The sequence below is a fragment of the Procambarus clarkii genome, chromosome 30, assembly GCF_040958095.1.
Source record: "Procambarus clarkii isolate CNS0578487 chromosome 30, FALCON_Pclarkii_2.0, whole genome shotgun sequence".
Classification (NCBI taxonomy): Eukaryota; Metazoa; Arthropoda; class Malacostraca; order Decapoda; family Cambaridae; genus Procambarus; species Procambarus clarkii.
Window position 1 is genome coordinate 30,081,132 of NC_091179.1, and position 16,190 is coordinate 30,097,321.

Below are 16,190 nucleotides of genomic sequence, written 5' to 3' on the forward strand. Positions count from 1 at the left end.
ATAATTGTTTACTTCATATTTACTATGTCTGAAATACAGCGGGTAAAAATTTCAGGGAAATTGATGGTTTATTTACAAAGATATGAAAGAGAACTAAGGCGGGGACGAGAGCTGGAGCTCGATAACTGACTTGATTTTATTTACTAACTTTGAAGTATGTCTGCTTTAAATTTTAGGGAAATTGATGGGTTATTTACAAAGATACGAAGGAGAACTAAGGCGGGGACGAGAGCTGGAGCTCGATAACTGACTTGATTTTATTTACGGTGTCTGAAATACAGAGGGTAAAAATTTCAGGGAAATTGGACTGTTACTAACGATCTTGTATAAACGAACTAAGGTGGGGGACAAGCGCTGGAGCTCGATAACTGTTTTGATCTTATTTACGGAGCCTGAAATACAGAGGGTAAAAATTTCAGGGAAATTGGACTGTTACTAACGAAGATACGAGAGAGAGCTAAGGCGGAGGACAAGCGCTGGAGCTTGGTAACTAAATTACTGTATTGAACTACATTTGAAATATGATTATTTTTAAATTTTAGAGGGATTGGAATGATAGTATTCATTATATGACAGGGGACTAAGGTGGGGGAACGTGAGCTAGAACTTGCTTACTAACATGATTTATTTGTGTAAAACTGACTTGCTTAATGAAAAGGAGCAAACATACGATGTTGGAAAATAGTTGAACTGAACTGAATGAAAGGAGAGAGAGAGAGAGGAGGGACGGTCCAGATATTATTATGGAGAAGATAAGATAAGAGGTCTGGCTGTCCGGGCGTAAAGTAAATAAAGGTGACGCGACAGATTGCGAGGTAAGGGGGAGGGAGGGAGGGGGGTGTGAGGTATGAGACTTGAAAACCATGACTTACACAGGTGATTTTCTAAATTTATATGAATAACTAAGGATTACATAGACGATTTTTCTAAGTTGAAAACATGTAAAACATGTCCGTAGAGTTCTCATGGAAACCCTAAAGAGCTATATACGATACTTGAATTTGTCCCATAAGGCCTTAACAAACTTCTATGTCTTGGAAATTATTTTTCTCATAAGAATTCCATACTTCTAAAATCTGTGACACAAAATTTACCTGAAAACCCTGGCTCACACGCGAGATATTGGAACCTCAAAACCCTGGCTCACACCGACGATATTGGAATCTGAAAACCCTGGCCCGCACAGACGATATTTTCCCTTTGGAACCTGAAAACCATGGCCCGCACAGACGATATTTGACCTGAAAAAAAAAATGTTCTGTGGCATGTCATCCCTACTACTGGTGACAACGGACGGAGAGGTGGTGACAACGGACGGAGAGGTGGTGACAACGGACGGAGAGGTGGTGACAACGGACGGAGAGGTGGTGACAACGGTCGGAGAGGTGGTGACAACGGTCGGAGAGGTGGTGACAACGGACGGAGAGGTGGTGACAACGGTCGGAGAGGTGGTGACAACGGTCGGAGAGGTGGTGACAACGGACGGAGAGGTGGAGACAACGGTCGGAGAGGTGGTGACAACGGTCGGAGAGGTGGTGACAACGGTCGGAGAGGTGGTGACAACGGTCGGAGAGGTGGTGACAACGGTCGGAGAGGTGGTGACAACGGAAGCAACATCACAGTTCTATGCAGTGCCGGGTTGTATTCCAAGAGGAAAATGTATTATAATACTGATATAAACTAATATCATTCTCACTACTAAGGTCAAGACATCATAGCAAAATAAAGTATTCATTTGCAAGCTCATGTCAGCTCCTGGTTTAGCCCCCCCCCCCACACACACACACACAACCCCAACGGAGGACAACCCTGCCACCCTACTATGCATAGAAAACCCCCCTACCCCAAACCCTTCCTGCCCCTACTCAAATGTTCAGCCAAATCTCCCTCCCCCCACACCCAATCCCCACCCTTCTACCCCTCCCCTCCTCCCGCCGAGTCCCCACTCCCTCCCTTTCCTTCCTGTCCTCCCTCCCCTTTCACCCAATACCCTTCCCCTTCACTGGATCCCCCACCCCTCTTCCCAGTATCCTCTGAGACCCTGTTATCCACCTTATAGGTCCTCACACCCATGGAACAGCCTCCCCCACCAGCAGAACACTCACCACGGAGGCGATTTGAGAAGGGACAGAAGAAAGTGAGCCTCAAAGCAATGTACACTAACATCGATGGAATTACAAATAAAGTAAATGAGCCTAGAGAACGGGTACTAGAGGAAAACCCAGACATAATAGCCCTCACAGAAACAAAGCTAATGAAGACGATAACAAATACAATGTTCCCACAGGACTATTATGTTATGAGGAAAGAGAGGGAAGGAAGAGGTGGGGGTGGTGTAGCTCTGCTGGTAAGAAAAGGCTGGGATTTTGAGGAGATGGTTATTCAGGGCTGTGAAGGTTTCAGTGACTACATAGCAGGTACCATAACAAATGGACGGAAAAAAATTATAGTCGTAGTCATATATAATCCACCACCAAATGACAGAAGACCTAGACAGGAATATGATAGAAACAACATGGCCACCATTAACATAATAGAAAGAGCAGCTTCTGTTGCTAGCAGGAATGGATCTGGACTACTAATTATGAGAGACTTCAACCATAGGAAGATAGATTGGGAGAACAGAGACCCGCATGGAGGAACAGAAACATGGAGAGCTAAGCTACTGGACGTGGCAACAAGAAACATTCTAAGCCAGCACATCAAGGAACCAACAAGAATGAGAGGAGAAGATGAACCAGCAATGCTTGATTTGATATTTACCCTAAATGAGTCGGATATAAGGGAAGTTAAGATGGAAGCGCCCTTGGGAATGAGTGATCACAGTGTATTGAACTTTGAGTACCTGGTAGAGCTAGGAATTATCTCCCCCCAAAAAAAGAACTAGGAATCAAAAGGCTGGCATACCGAAAGGGGAATTATGAACAGATGAGAAGTTTCCTAAGCGAAATACCTTGGGACACAGACCTCAGTGATAAGTCTGTACAAGGTATGATGGACTATGTTGCCCAAAAGTGTCAGGAGGCAGTAAATAGGTTCATCCCAACCCAAAGGGAAAACTCCGAGAAGCAACAGAAGAATCCATGGTATAATAGGGCATGTATGGAAGCGAAGAAACTGAACAAAAGGGCGTGGAGGAACTTTCGGAATAACAGAACACCAGAAAGCAGAGAGAGATACCAGAGAACCAGGAATGAGTACGTCAGGGTGAGAAGAAAAGCAGAGAAAAGTTTTGAAAATTATATAGCAAACAAAGCCAGGAGCGAACCAAAGCTACTCCACAGTCACATCAGAAGGAACACAACAGTGTAAGAACAGGTAATGAAACTTAGAACAGGCGAGGAAAGGTATACAGAGAATGACAAAGAGGTGTGTGAAGAACTCAACATGAGGTTTCAGGAGGTCTTCCCAATAGAACAAGGTGAGGTCACTGTGCTAGGAGAAAGGGAGGTAAACCAAGCGGCCTTGGAAAAGTTCGAAATTACGAGAGAGGAGGTCAAGAGACACCTGCTGGATCTGGATGTTAGAAAGGCCGTTGGTCCAGACGGGATCTCGCCATGGGTACTGAAAGAGTGTGCAGAGGCACTTTGCTTGCCACTCTCCATAGTGCATAGTAAGTCACTGGAGACGGGAGACCTACCAGAAATATGGAAGACGGCGAATGTGGTCCCAATATACAAAAAGGGCGACAGGCAAGAGGCACTGACCTACAGGCCAGTGTCCTTGACTTGTATACCATGCAAGGTGATGGAGAAGATCGTGAGAAAAAACCTAGTAACACATCTTGAGAGAAGGGACTTCGTGACAAATCGCCAACATGGGTTCAGGGAGGGTAAATCTTGCCTGACTGGCTTAATAGAATTCTATGACCAGGTGACAAAGATTAAGCAAGAAAGAGAGGGCTGGGCGGACTGCATTTTCTTGGATTGTCGGAAAGCCTTTGACACAGTACCGCATAAGAGGCTGGTACATAAGCTGGAGAGACAAGCAGGTGTAGCTGGTAAGGTGCTCCAGTGGATAAGGGAGTACCTAAGCAATAGGAAGCAGAGAGTTACGGTGAGGGGTGAGACCTCCGATTGGCGTGAAGTCACCAGTGGAGTCCCACAGGGCTCTGTACTCGGTCCTATCTTGTTTCTGATATATGTAAATGATCTCCCGGAGGGTATCGATTCATTTCTCTCAATGTTTGCGTACGATGCCAAAATTATGAGAAGGATTAAGACAGAAGAGGACTGTTTGAGGCTTCAAGAAGACCTAGACAAGCTGAAGGAATGGTCAAACAAATGGTTGTTAGAGTTTAACCCAACCAAATGTAATGTAATGAAGATAGGTGTAGGGAGCAAGAGGCCAGAGACAAGGTATCATCTGGGAGAGGAAATTCTTCAGGAGTCAGAGAAAGTAAAAGACTTGGGGGTTGATATCACGCCGGACCTGTCTCCTGCAGCACATATCAAGAGGATAACATCAGCGGCATATTCCAAGCTGGCCAACATACGAACGGCATTCAGAAACTTGTGTAAAGAATCATTCAGAAATTTGTATACCACATATGTCAGGCCAATCCTAGATTATGCAGCCCCAGCATGGAGTCCATATCTAGTCAAGGATAAGACTAAACTGGAAACGGTTCAAAGGTTTGCCACCAGACTAGTACCCGAGCGGAGAGGTATGAGCTACGAGGAGAGACTACGGGAATTAAACCTCACTTCGCTGGAAGACAGAAGAGTTAGGGGGGATATGATCACCACATTCAAGATTCTGAAGGGAATTGATAGGGTAGATAAAGACACGCTATTTAACACAAGGGGCACACGCACAAGGGGACACAGGTGGAAACTGAGTGCCCAAATGAGCCACAGAGATATTAGAAAGAACATTTTTAGTGTCAGAGTGGTTGACAAATGGAATGCATTAGGAAGTGATGTGGTGGAGGCTGACTCCATACACAGTTTCAAGTGTTGATATGATAGAGCCGAATAGGCTCAGGAATATGTACACCTGTTGATTGACGGTTGAGAGGCGGGATCAAAGAGCTAAAGCTCAACCCCCGCAAGCACAACTAAGTGAGTACAACTAGGTGAGTATACACACACAAAGCCGAATAGTCTTACATTACAATGCAATATCGTGGCAATTACCTACAAGATGGAATAGAAGCCAATCTCTTGATAATTGATGAAGCAAAAATAATGCGGATAAGTATGGGGAAAAAGCAAGGACCTGCAGGAGGGACGACCAGAACATATGATTCAATACGTGACTACTGAAGTATAACAACTTATGTGCAAATTGCAAAGTGATGAAACTGCTGCTGGGACCTTCATACCAAATACAATGTTCCAGTTAAAAAAGAAAATCTTACTGGAGTCAGATAAGGAAAAAAGACTTGGCAGTTGACTTCACACCCAACAAGTCTTCCGAAGCCCACTTTTGATGAATATCATTTGCTGCACATGCAACATTGGTCAATATCTGGAATGCATTAATAAATCTGGAAAAATAAAGCATATAGAACTCTAGATGTGGATTCACTTAGAGATGTGAATAAGGAGTCACTGAGGACCCTGTATATCCAACCCGTCCTCATCAACAAAGGCCAAATGCTCGTTAATCCAGTCCACCAATCCCCTTATATATGCCTGACAAACACTTTTCACACAACTCACAACTGACGTATGTATGTTTCTCGAGCTGTGCTTCATTCACGTCCTCTCTAAATGCTGCATCCATGTACAGTTAGGTTCTCTTGGTAATTACCAACAATTGCCAACAGAACCTAGCTACTTAACCTAGCCTAAGTTAGGCCTGGCTATTCAACCCATTCTAGCATGAAATAATATTACCTCATATTTGAGACAATACAAGTTTTGAACAGGAAGTAGTTTAAAATTGATGACTGGGACTTTGGGGTCGGCCACCACCTAGACGAGCCTATCCTGAGGATAGGTTGGTGCATCACGTATGTCAGACCATTTCATGAATATGCTGCGGTAGATTTAATCCTAGTCACATTAATAAACACAAACCCAAGGAGGAGGAAAATGTTCGGAGGCAGTCCTTGAGACTAATTCTAGAGCTGAGAGACATGTTAACAAGACCACACACTAGAAGGTGAAGGGACGACGACGTTTCGGTCCGCCCTGGACCAATCTCAAGTCGACACAATCGACTTAAGAATGGTCCAGGACGGACCGAAAAGTCGTCGTCCCTTCACCTTCTAGTGTGTGGTCTGGTCAACATACTTTAGCCACGTTATTGTGACTCATCGCCTCAGAGACATGTGTTACACGGGGAAACCTAAAGGAATTATACCTTAAATTACTGGAAGAGAGAAAGAGTCAAGGTTTCTAGGGAATAGAGAGAGAGAGTAGTCAGGAGCAATCGCTTTAGCATGGAGATATCAGACATAAATTTGTTAATGTCAGTGGCAAAAAAGAATGGAATGCGTTAAGAAGTGATATGATGGTGGCAAATACGACGGAACCTTGATAAACCTGTACATCAGTTAACTGATGGTTACGAAGAGGGGCCCAAGAGCTGAAGTTCATCCCCAACAAGTATAACTGATTAAACCACCATGCAAAAGTTTATAGGACAATGAAACAAAGTAAATACTCGTTTCGTAAGGAATGCAGTTTAACAAAAAGCACAAATACAATGGAAATAACATTTCGTTACAATCGGGTTATAGTATTTCCTGTATAGAGTGTTCAGCGGTTGTATAGAGTGTTCAGCGGCTGTATAGAGTGTTCAGCGGCTGTATAGAGTGTTCAGCGGCTGTATAGAGTGTTCAGCGGCTGTATAGAGTGTTCAGCGGCTGTATAGAGTGTTCAGCGGCTGTATAGAGTGTTCAGCGGCTGTATAGAGTGTTCAGCGGCTGTATAGAGTGTTCAGCGGCTGTATAGAGTGTTCAGTGGCTGTATAGAGTGTTCAGCGGCTGTATAGAGTGTTCAGCGGCTGTATAGAGTGTTCAGCGGCTGTATAGAGTGTTCAGCGGATGTATAGAGTGTTCAGCGGCTGTATAGAGTGTTCAGCGGCTGTATAGAGTGTTCAGCGGCTGTATAGAGTGTTCAGCGGCTGTATAGAGTGTTCAGCGGCTGTATAGAGTGTTCAGCGGCTGTATAGAGTGTTCAGCGGCTGTATAGAGTGTTCAGCGGCTGTATAGAGTGTTCAGCGGCTGTATAGAGTGTTCAGCGGCTGTATAGAGTGTTCAGCGGCTGTATAGAGTGTTCAGCGGCTGTATAGAGTGTTCAGCGGCTGTATAGAGTGTTCAGCGGCTGTAAAGAGTGTTCAGCGGCTGTATAGAGTGTTCAGCGATTGTATAGAGTGTTCAGCGGCTGTATAGAGTGTTCAGCGGCTGTATAGAGTGTTCAGCGGCTGTATAGAGTGTTCAGCGGCTGTATAGAGTGTTCAGCGGCTGTATAGAGTGTTCAGCGGCTGTATAGAGTGTTCAGCGGCTGTATAGAGTGTTCAGCGGCTGTATAGAGTGTTCAGCGGCTGTATAGAGTGTTCAGCGGCTGTATAGAGTGTTCAGCGGCGGTAAAGAGTGTTCAGCGGCTGTATAGAGTGTTCAGCGGCGGTAAAGAGTGTTCAGCGGCTGTATAGAGTGTTCAGCGGCTGTATAGAGTGTTCAGCGGCTGTATAGAGTGTTCAGCGGTTATATAGAGTGTTCAGCGGCTGTATAGAGTGTTCAGCGGCTGTATAGATCCTTCAGCGGCTGTATAGAGTGTTCAGCGGCTGTATAGAGTGTTCAGCGGCTGTATAGAGTGTTCAGCGGCTGTATAGAGTGTTCAGCGGCTGTATAGAGTGTTCAGCGGCTGTATAGAGTGTTCAGCGGCGGTATAGAGTGTTCAGCGGCTGTATAGAGTGTTCAGCGGCTGTATAGAGTGTTCAGCGGCTGTATAGAGTGTTCAGCGGCTGTATAGAGTGTTCAGCGGCTGTATAGAGTGTTCAGCGGCTGTATAGAGTGTTCAGCGGCTGTATAGAGTGTTCAGCGGCTGTATAGAGTGTTCAGCGGCGGTATAGAGTGTTCAGCGGCTGTATAGAGTGTTCAGCGGCTGTATAGAGTGTTCAGCGGCTGTATAGAGTGTTCAGCGGCTGTATAGAGTGTTCAGCGGTTATATAGAGTGTTCAGCGGCTGTATAGAGTGTTCAGCGGCTGTATAGATCCTTCAGCGGCTGTATAGAGTGTTCAGCGGCTGTATAGATCCTTCAGCGGCTGTATAGAGTGTTCAGCGGCTGTATAGAGTGTTCAGCGGCTGTATAGAGTGTTCAGCGGCTGTATAGAGCGTTCAGCGGCTGTATAGAGTGTTCAGCGGCTGTATAGAGCGTTCAGCGGCTGTATAGAGCGTTCAGCGGCTGTATAGAGTGTTCAGCGGCTGTATAGAGTGTTCAGCGGCTGTATAGAGTGTTCAGCGGCTGTATAGAGTGTTCAGCGGCTGTATAGAGTGTTCAGCGGCTGTATAGAGTGTTCAGCGGCTGTATAGAGTGTTCAGCGGCTGTATAGAGTGTTCAGCGGCTGTATAGAGTGTTTCAGCGGCGTGTATAGAGTAGTTCAGCGGCTGTATAGAGTGTTCAGCGGCGGTATAGAGTGTTCAGCGGCTGTATAGAGTGTTCAGCGGCTGTATAGAGTGTTCAGCGGCTGTATAGAGTGTTCAGCGGCTGTATAGAGTGTTCAGCGGCTGTATAGAGTGTTGCAGGGCTGTATACGAGTGTCAGCGGCTGTATAGAGTGTTCAGCGGCTGTATAGAGTGTTCAGCGGCTGTATACGAGTGTTCAGCGGCCTGTATAGAGTGTTCAGCGGCTGTATAGAGTGTCTCAGCGGCTGTATAGAGTGTTCAGCGGCTGTATAGAGTGTCAGCGGCTGTATAGAGTGTTCAGCGGCTGTTAGAGTGTTCAGCGGCTGTATAGAGTGTTCAGCGGCTGTATAGAGTGTTCAGCGGCTGTATAGAGTGTTCAGCGGCTGTATAGAGTGTTCAGCGGCTGTATAGAGTGTTCAGCGGCTGTATAGAGTGTTCAGCGGCTGTATAGAGTGTTCAGCGGCTGTATAGAGTGTTCAGCGGCTGTATAGAGTGTTCAGCGGCTGTATAGAGTGTTCAGCGGCTGTATAGAGTGTTCAGCGGCTGTATAGAGTGTTCAGCGGCTGTATAGAGTGTTCAGCGGCTGTATAGAGTGTTCAGCGGCTGTATAGAGTGTTCAGCGGCTGTATAGAGTGTTCAGCGGCTGTATAGAGTGTTCAGCGGCTGTATAGAGTGTTCAGCGGCTGTATAGAGTGTTCAGCGGCTGTATAGAGTGTTCAGCGGCTGTATAGAGTGTTCAGCGGCTGTATAGAGTGTTCAGCGGCTGTATAGAGTGTTCAGCGGCTGTATAGAGTGTTCAGCGGCTGTATAGAGTGTTCAGCGGCTGTATAGAGTGTTCAGCGGCTGTATAGAGTGTTCAGCGGCTGTATAGAGTGTTCAGCGGCTGTATAGAGTGTTCAGCGGCTGTATAGAGTGTTCAGCGGCTGTATAGAGTGTTCAGCGGCTGTATAGAGTGTTCAGCGGCTGTATAGAGTGTTCAGCGGCTGTATAGAGTGTTCAGCGGCTGTATAGAGTGTTCAGCGGCTGTATAGAGTGTTCAGCGGCGGTATAGAGAGTTCAGCGGCTGTATAGAGTGTTCAGCGGCTGTATAGAGTGTTCAGCGGCTGTATAGAGTGTTCAGCGGCTGTATAGAGTGTTCAGCGGCTGTATAGAGTGTTCAGCCGCTGTATAGAGTGTTCAGCGGCTGTATAGAGTGTTCAGCGGCGGTATAGAGAGTTCAACGGCTGTATAGAGTGTTCAGCGGCTGTATAGAGTGTTCAGCGGCTGTATAGAGTGTTCAGCGGCTGTATAGAGTGTTCAGCGGCTGTATAGAGTGTTCAGCGGCTGTATAGAGTGTTCAGCGGCTGTATAGAGTGTTCAGCGGCTGTATAGAGTGTTCAGCGGCTGTATAGAGTGTTCAGCGGCTGTATAGAGTGTTCAGCGGCTGTATAGAGTGTTCAGCGGCTGTATAGAGTGTTCAGCGGCTGTATAGAGTGTTCAGCGGCTGTATAGAGTGTTCAGCGGCTGTATAGAGTGTTCAGCGGCTGTATAGAGTGTTCAGCGGCTGTATAGAGTGTTCAGCGGCTGTATAGAGTGTTCAGCGGCTGTATAGAGTGTTCAGCGGCTGTATAGAGTGTTCAGCGGCTGTATAGAGTGTTCAGCGGCTGTATAGAGTGTTCAGCGGCTGTATAGAGTGTTTCAGCGGCTGTATAGAGTGTTCAGCGGCTGTATAGAGTGTTCAGCGGCTGTATAGAGTGTTCAGCGGCTGTATAGAGTGTTCAGCGGCTGTATAGAGTGTTCAGCGGCTGTATAGAGTGTTCAGCGGCTGTATAGAGTGTTCAGCGGCTGTATAGAGTGTTCAGCGGCTGTATAGAGTGTTCAGCGGCTGTATAGAGTGTTCAGCGGCTGTATAGAGTGTTCAGCGGCTGTATAGAGTGTTCAGCGGCTGTATAGAGTGTTCAGCGGCTGTATAGAGTGTTCAGCGGCTGTATAGAGTGTTCAGCGGCTGTATAGAGTGTTCAGCGGCTGTATAGAGTGTTCAGCGGCTGTATAGAGTCCTTCAGCGGCTGTATAGAGTGTTCAGCGGCTGTATAGAGTGTTCAGCGGCTGTATAGAGTGTTCAGCGGCTGTATAGAGTGTTCAGCGGCTGTATAGAGTGTTCAGCGGCTGTATAGAGTGTTCAGCGGCTGTATAGAGTGTTCAGCGGCTGTATAGAGTGTTCAGCGGCTGTATAGAGTGTTCAGCGGCTGTATAGAGTGTTCAGCGGCTGTATAGAGTGTTCAGCGGCTGTATAGAGTGTTCAGCGGCTGTATAGAGTGTTCAGCGGCTGTATAGAGTGTTCAGCGGCTGTATAGAGTGTTCAGCGGCTGTATAGAGTGTTCAGCGGCTGTATAGAGTGTTCAGCGGCTGTATAGAGTGTTCAGCGGCTGTATAGAGTGTTCAGCGGCTGTATAGAGTGTTCAGCGGCTGTATAGAGTGTTCAGCGGCTGTATAGAGTGTTCAGCGGCTGTATAGAGTGTTCAGCGGCTGTATAGAGTGTTCAGCGGCTGTATAGAGTGTTCAGCGGCTGTATAGAGTGTTCAGCGGCTGTATAGAGTGTTCAGCGGCTGTATAGAGTGTTCAGCGGCTGTATAGAGTGTTCAGCGGCTGTATAGAGTGTTCAGCGGCTGTATAGAGTGTTCAGCGGCTGTATAGAGTGTTCAGCGGCTGTATAGAGTGTTCAGCGGCTGTATAGAGTGTTCAGCGGCTGTATAGAGTGTTCAGCGGCTGTATAGAGTGTTCAGCGGCTGTATAGAGTGTTCAGCGGCTGTATAGAGTGTTCAGCGGCTGTATAGAGTGTTCAGCGGCTGTATAGAGTGTTCAGCGGCTGTATAGAGTGTTCAGCGGCTGTATAGAGTGTTCAGCGGCTGTATAGAGTGTTCAGCGGCTGTATAGAGTGTTCAGCGGCTGTATAGAGTGTTCAGCGGCTGTATAGAGTGTTCAGCGGCTGTATAGAGTGTTCAGCGGCTGTATAGAGTGTTCAGCGGCTGTATAGAGTGTTCAGCGGCTGTATAGAGTGTTCAGCGGCTGTATAGAGTGTTCAGCGGCTGTATAGAGTGTTCAGCGGCTGTATAGAGTGTTCAGCGGCTGTATAGAGTGTTCAGCGGCTGTATAGAGTGTTCAGCGGCTGTATAGAGTGTTCAGCGGCTGTATAGAGTGTTCAGCGGCTGTATAGAGTGTTCAGCGGCTGTATAGAGTGTTCAGCGGCTGTATAGAGTGTTCAGCGGCGGTATAGAGTGTTCAGCGGCTGTATAGAGTGTTCAGCGGCTGTATAGAGTGTTCAGCGGCTGTATAGAGTGTTCAGCGGCTGTATAGAGTGTTCAGCGGCTGTATAGAGTGTTCAGCGGCGGTATAGAGTGTTCAGCGGCTGTATAGAGTGTTCAGCGGCTGTATAGAGTGTTCAGCGGCTGTATAGAGTGTTCAGCGGCTGTATAGAGTGTTCAGCGGCTGTATAGAGTGTTCAGCGGCTGTATAGAGTGTTCAGCGGCTGTATAGAGTGTTCAGCGGCTGTATAGAGTGTTCAGCGGCTGTATAGAGTGTTCAGCGGCTGTATAGAGTGTTCAGCGGCTGTATAGAGTGTTCAGCGGCTGTATAGAGTGTTCAGCGGCTGTATAGAGTGTTCAGCGGCTGTATAGAGTGTTCAGCGGCTGTATAGAGTGTTCAGCGGCTGTATAGAGTGTTCAGCGGCTGTATAGAGTGTTCAGCGGCTGTATAGAGTGTTCAGCGGCTGTATAGATCCTTCAGCGGCTGTATAGAGTGTTCAGCGGCTGTATAGAGTGTTCAGCGGCTGTATAGAGTGTTCAGCGGCTGTATAGAGTGTTCAGCGGCTGTATAGAGTGTTCAGCGGCTGTATAGAGTGTTCAGCGGCTGTATAGAGTGTTCAGCGGCTGTATAGAGTGTTCAGCGGCTGTATAGAGTGTTCAGCGGCTGTATAGAGTGTTCAGCGGCTGTATAGAGTGTTCAGCGGCTGTATAGAGTGTTCAGCGGCTGTATAGAGTGTTCAGCGGCTGTATAGAGTGTTCAGCGGCTGTATAGAGTCGTTCAGCGGCTGTATAGAGTGTTCAGCGGCTGTATAGAGTGTTCAGCGGCTGTATAGAGTGTTCAGCGGCTGTATAGAGTGTTCAGCGGCTGTATAGAGTGTTCAGCGGCTGTATAGAGTGTTCAGCGGCTGTATAGAGTGTTCAGCGGCTGTATAGAGTGTTCAGCGGCTGTATAGAGTGTTCAGCGGCTGTATAGAGTGTTCAGCGGCTGTATAGAGTGTTCAGCGGCTGTATAGAGTGTTCAGCGGCTGTATAGAGTGTTCAGCGGCTGTATAGAGTGTTCAGCGGCTGTATAGAGTGTTCAGCGGCTGTATAGAGTGTTCAGCGGCTGTATAGAGTGTTCAGCGGCTGTATAGAGTGTTCAGCGGCTGTATAGAGTGTTCAGCGGCTGTATAGAGTGTTCAGCGGCTGTATAGAGTGTTCAGCGGCTGTATAGAGTGTTCAGCGGCTGTATAGAGTGTTCAGCGGCTGTATAGAGTGTTCAGCGGCTGTATAGAGTGTTCAGCGGCTGTATAGAGAGTTCAGCGGCTGTATAGAGTGTTCAGCGGCTGTATAGAGTGTTCAGCGGCTGTATAGAGTGTTCAGCGGCGGTATAGAGTGTTCAGCGGCTGTATAGAGTGTTCAGCGGCTGTATAGAGTGTTCAGCGGCTGTATAGAGTGTTCAGCGGCTGTATAGAGTGTTCAGCGGCTGTATAGAGTGTTCAGCGGCTGTATAGAGTGTTCAGCGGCTGTATAGAGTGTTCAGCGGCTGTATAGAGTGTTCAGCGGCTGTATAGAGCGTTCACGGCTGTATAGAGTGTTCAGCGGCTGTATAGAGTGTTCAGCGGCTGTATAGAGTGTTCAGCGGCTGTATAGAGTGTTCAGCGGCTGTATAGAGTGTTCAGCGGCTGTATAGAGTGTTCAGCGGCTGTATAGAGTGTTCAGCGGCTGTATAGAGTGTTCAGCGGCTGTATAGAGTGTTCAGCGGCTGTATAGAGTGTTCAGCGGCTGTATAGAGTGTTCAGCGGCTGTATAGAGTGTTCAGCGGCTGTATAGAGTGTTCAGCGGCTGTATAGAGTGTTCAGCGGCGGTATAGAGTAGTTCAGCGGCTGTATAGAGTGTTTCAGCGGCTGTATAGAGTGTTCAGCGGCTGTATAGAGTGTTCAGCGGCTGTATAGAGTGTTCAGCGGCTGTATAGAGTGTTCAGCGGCTGTATAGAGTGTTCAGCGGCTGTATAGAGTGTTCAGCGGCTGTATAGAGTGTTCAGCGGCTGTATAGAGTGTTCAGCGGCTGTATAGAGTGTTCAACGGCTGTATAGAGTGTCAGCGGCTTGTATAGAGTGTTCAGCGGCTGTATTAGAGTGTTCAGCGGCTGTATAAGAGTGTTCAGCGGCTGTATAGAGTGTTCAGCGGCTGTATAGAGTGTTCAGCGGCCTGTATAGAGTGTTCAGCGGCTGTATAGAGTGTTCAGCGGCTGTATAGAGTGTTCAGCGCTGTATAGATGTTCAGCGGGCTGTATAGAGTGTTTTCAGCGGCTGTATAGAGTGTTCAGCGGCTGTATAGAGTGTTCAGCGGCTGAATAGAGTGTTCAGCGGCTGTATAGAGTGTTCAGCGCTGTATAGAGTGTTCAGCGGCTGTATAGAGTGTTCAGACGGCGGTATAGAGTGTTCAGCGGCTGTATAGAATGTTCAGCGCGGCTGTATAGAGTGTTCAGGCGGGCTGTATAGAGTGTTCAGCGGCTGTATAGAGTGTTCAGCGGCTGTATAGAGTGTTCAGCGGCTGTATAGAGTGTTCAGGCGGCTGTATAGAGTGTTCAGCGGCTGTATAGAGGGGTTCAGTGGCTGTATAGAGTGTTCAGCGGCGGTAAGGAGTGTTCAGCGGCTGTATAGAGTGTTCAGCGGCTGTATAGAGTGTTCAGTCGGTTATATAGAGGTGTTCAGCGGCTGTATAGAGTGTTCACGCGCTGTATAGAGTCCTTCAGCGGCTGTATAGAGTGTTCAGCGGCTGTATAGAGTCCTTCAGCGGCTGTATAGAGTGTTCAGCGGCTGTATAGAGTGTTCATCGGCTGTATAGAGTGTTCAGCGGCTGTATAGAGGTGTTCAGCGGCTGTATAGAGTTTTCAGCGGCTGTATAGAGTGTTCAGCGGCGGTATAGAGTGTTCAGCGGCTGTATAGAGTGTTCAGCGGCTGTATAGAGTGTTCAGCGGCTGTATAGAGTGTTCAGCGGTTATATAGAGTGTTCAGCGGCTGTATAGAGTGTTCAGCGGCTGTATAGATCCTTCAGCGGCTGTATAGAGTGTTCAGCGGCTGTATAGATCCTTCAGCGGCTGTATAGAGTGTTCAGCGGCTGTATAGAGTGTTCAGCGGCTGTATAGATCCTTCAGCGGCTGTATAGAGTGTTCAGCGGCTGTATAGAGCGTTCAGCGGCTGTATAGAGTGTTCAGCGGCGGTATAGAGTGTTCAGCGGCGGTATAGAGTGTTCAGCGGCGGTATAGAGCGTTCAGCGGCTGTATAGTGTGTTCAGCGGCTGTATAGAGTGTTCAGCGGCGGTATAGAGCGTTCAGCGGCGGTATAGAGCGTTCAGCGGCTGTATAGAGTGTTCAGCGGCTGTATAGAGTGTTCAGCGGCAGTATAGAGTGTTCAGCGGCTGTATAGAGTGTTCAGCGGCTGTATAGAGCGTTCAGCGGCGGTATAGAGCGTTCAGCGGCTGTATAGTGTGTTCAGCGGCTGTATAGAGTGTTCAGCAGCGGTATAGAGCGTTCAGCGGCGGTATAGTGTGTTCAGCGGCTGTATAGAGCGTTCAGCGGCGGTATAGAGTGTTCAGCGGCTGTATAGAGTGTTCAGCGGCGGTATAGAGTGTTCAGCGGCGGTATAGAGCGTTCAGCGGCTGTATAGTGTGTTCAGCGGCTGTTTAGAGTGTTCAGCGGCGGTATAGAGCGTTCAGCGGCGGTATAGAGCATTCAGCGGCTGTATAGAGTGTTCAGCGGCGGTATAGAGTGTTCAGCGGCTGTATAGAGTGTTCAACGGCTGTATAGAGCGTTCAGCGGCGGTATAGAGCATTCAGCGGCTGTATAGAGCGTTCAGCGGCTGTATAGAGCATTCAGTAGCTTTAAGAATGACAATTTTTATCTCGATCAAACACAATGGTCCTATCTTGATCGACTGGGAATTGACTGGAGATGGAAAATATTTTGACAGTATTACAGTGTAATGTGATGGTTTGGTATTGTGCGAGTACTGCAATGGTGTTCTGGGAGAGGACCCGGGGGGGGGGGGATTCACGATTGTTGTGAGTAGATTCAACGAAATTCATAGAGAATGGAAGCTATTAGGTGAAAATTCACTAAAGGTTTCAATAGTGTGAGGAATGTTCACTGGTGTGTTGGATGAAATTTTATGTTGGAACTTTACCAATGTTTAGGATGTTGTATCCTCAGTTGACATGGGTATTATTGCCATATATGTTACCATGGAAATAATATTAGTGAGCTTCAGACAACCTTACTTACAATATTCTCAATGTGTTATGAATTTAATGTATTGAATATCGTGGGAATAATCTTGTACAATGATAGTT

At 47.3% G+C, this 16,190-nt stretch overlaps 1 protein-coding gene across 1 annotated transcript in view; it reads left to right on the plus strand.

Moving 5' to 3' along the window:
* The window catches only part of LOC138370009 (uncharacterized), a 29,965-nt gene that overhangs the window by 13,633 nt on the left and 142 nt on the right, over positions 1 to 16,190 (plus strand). The window lies entirely within an intron of this gene.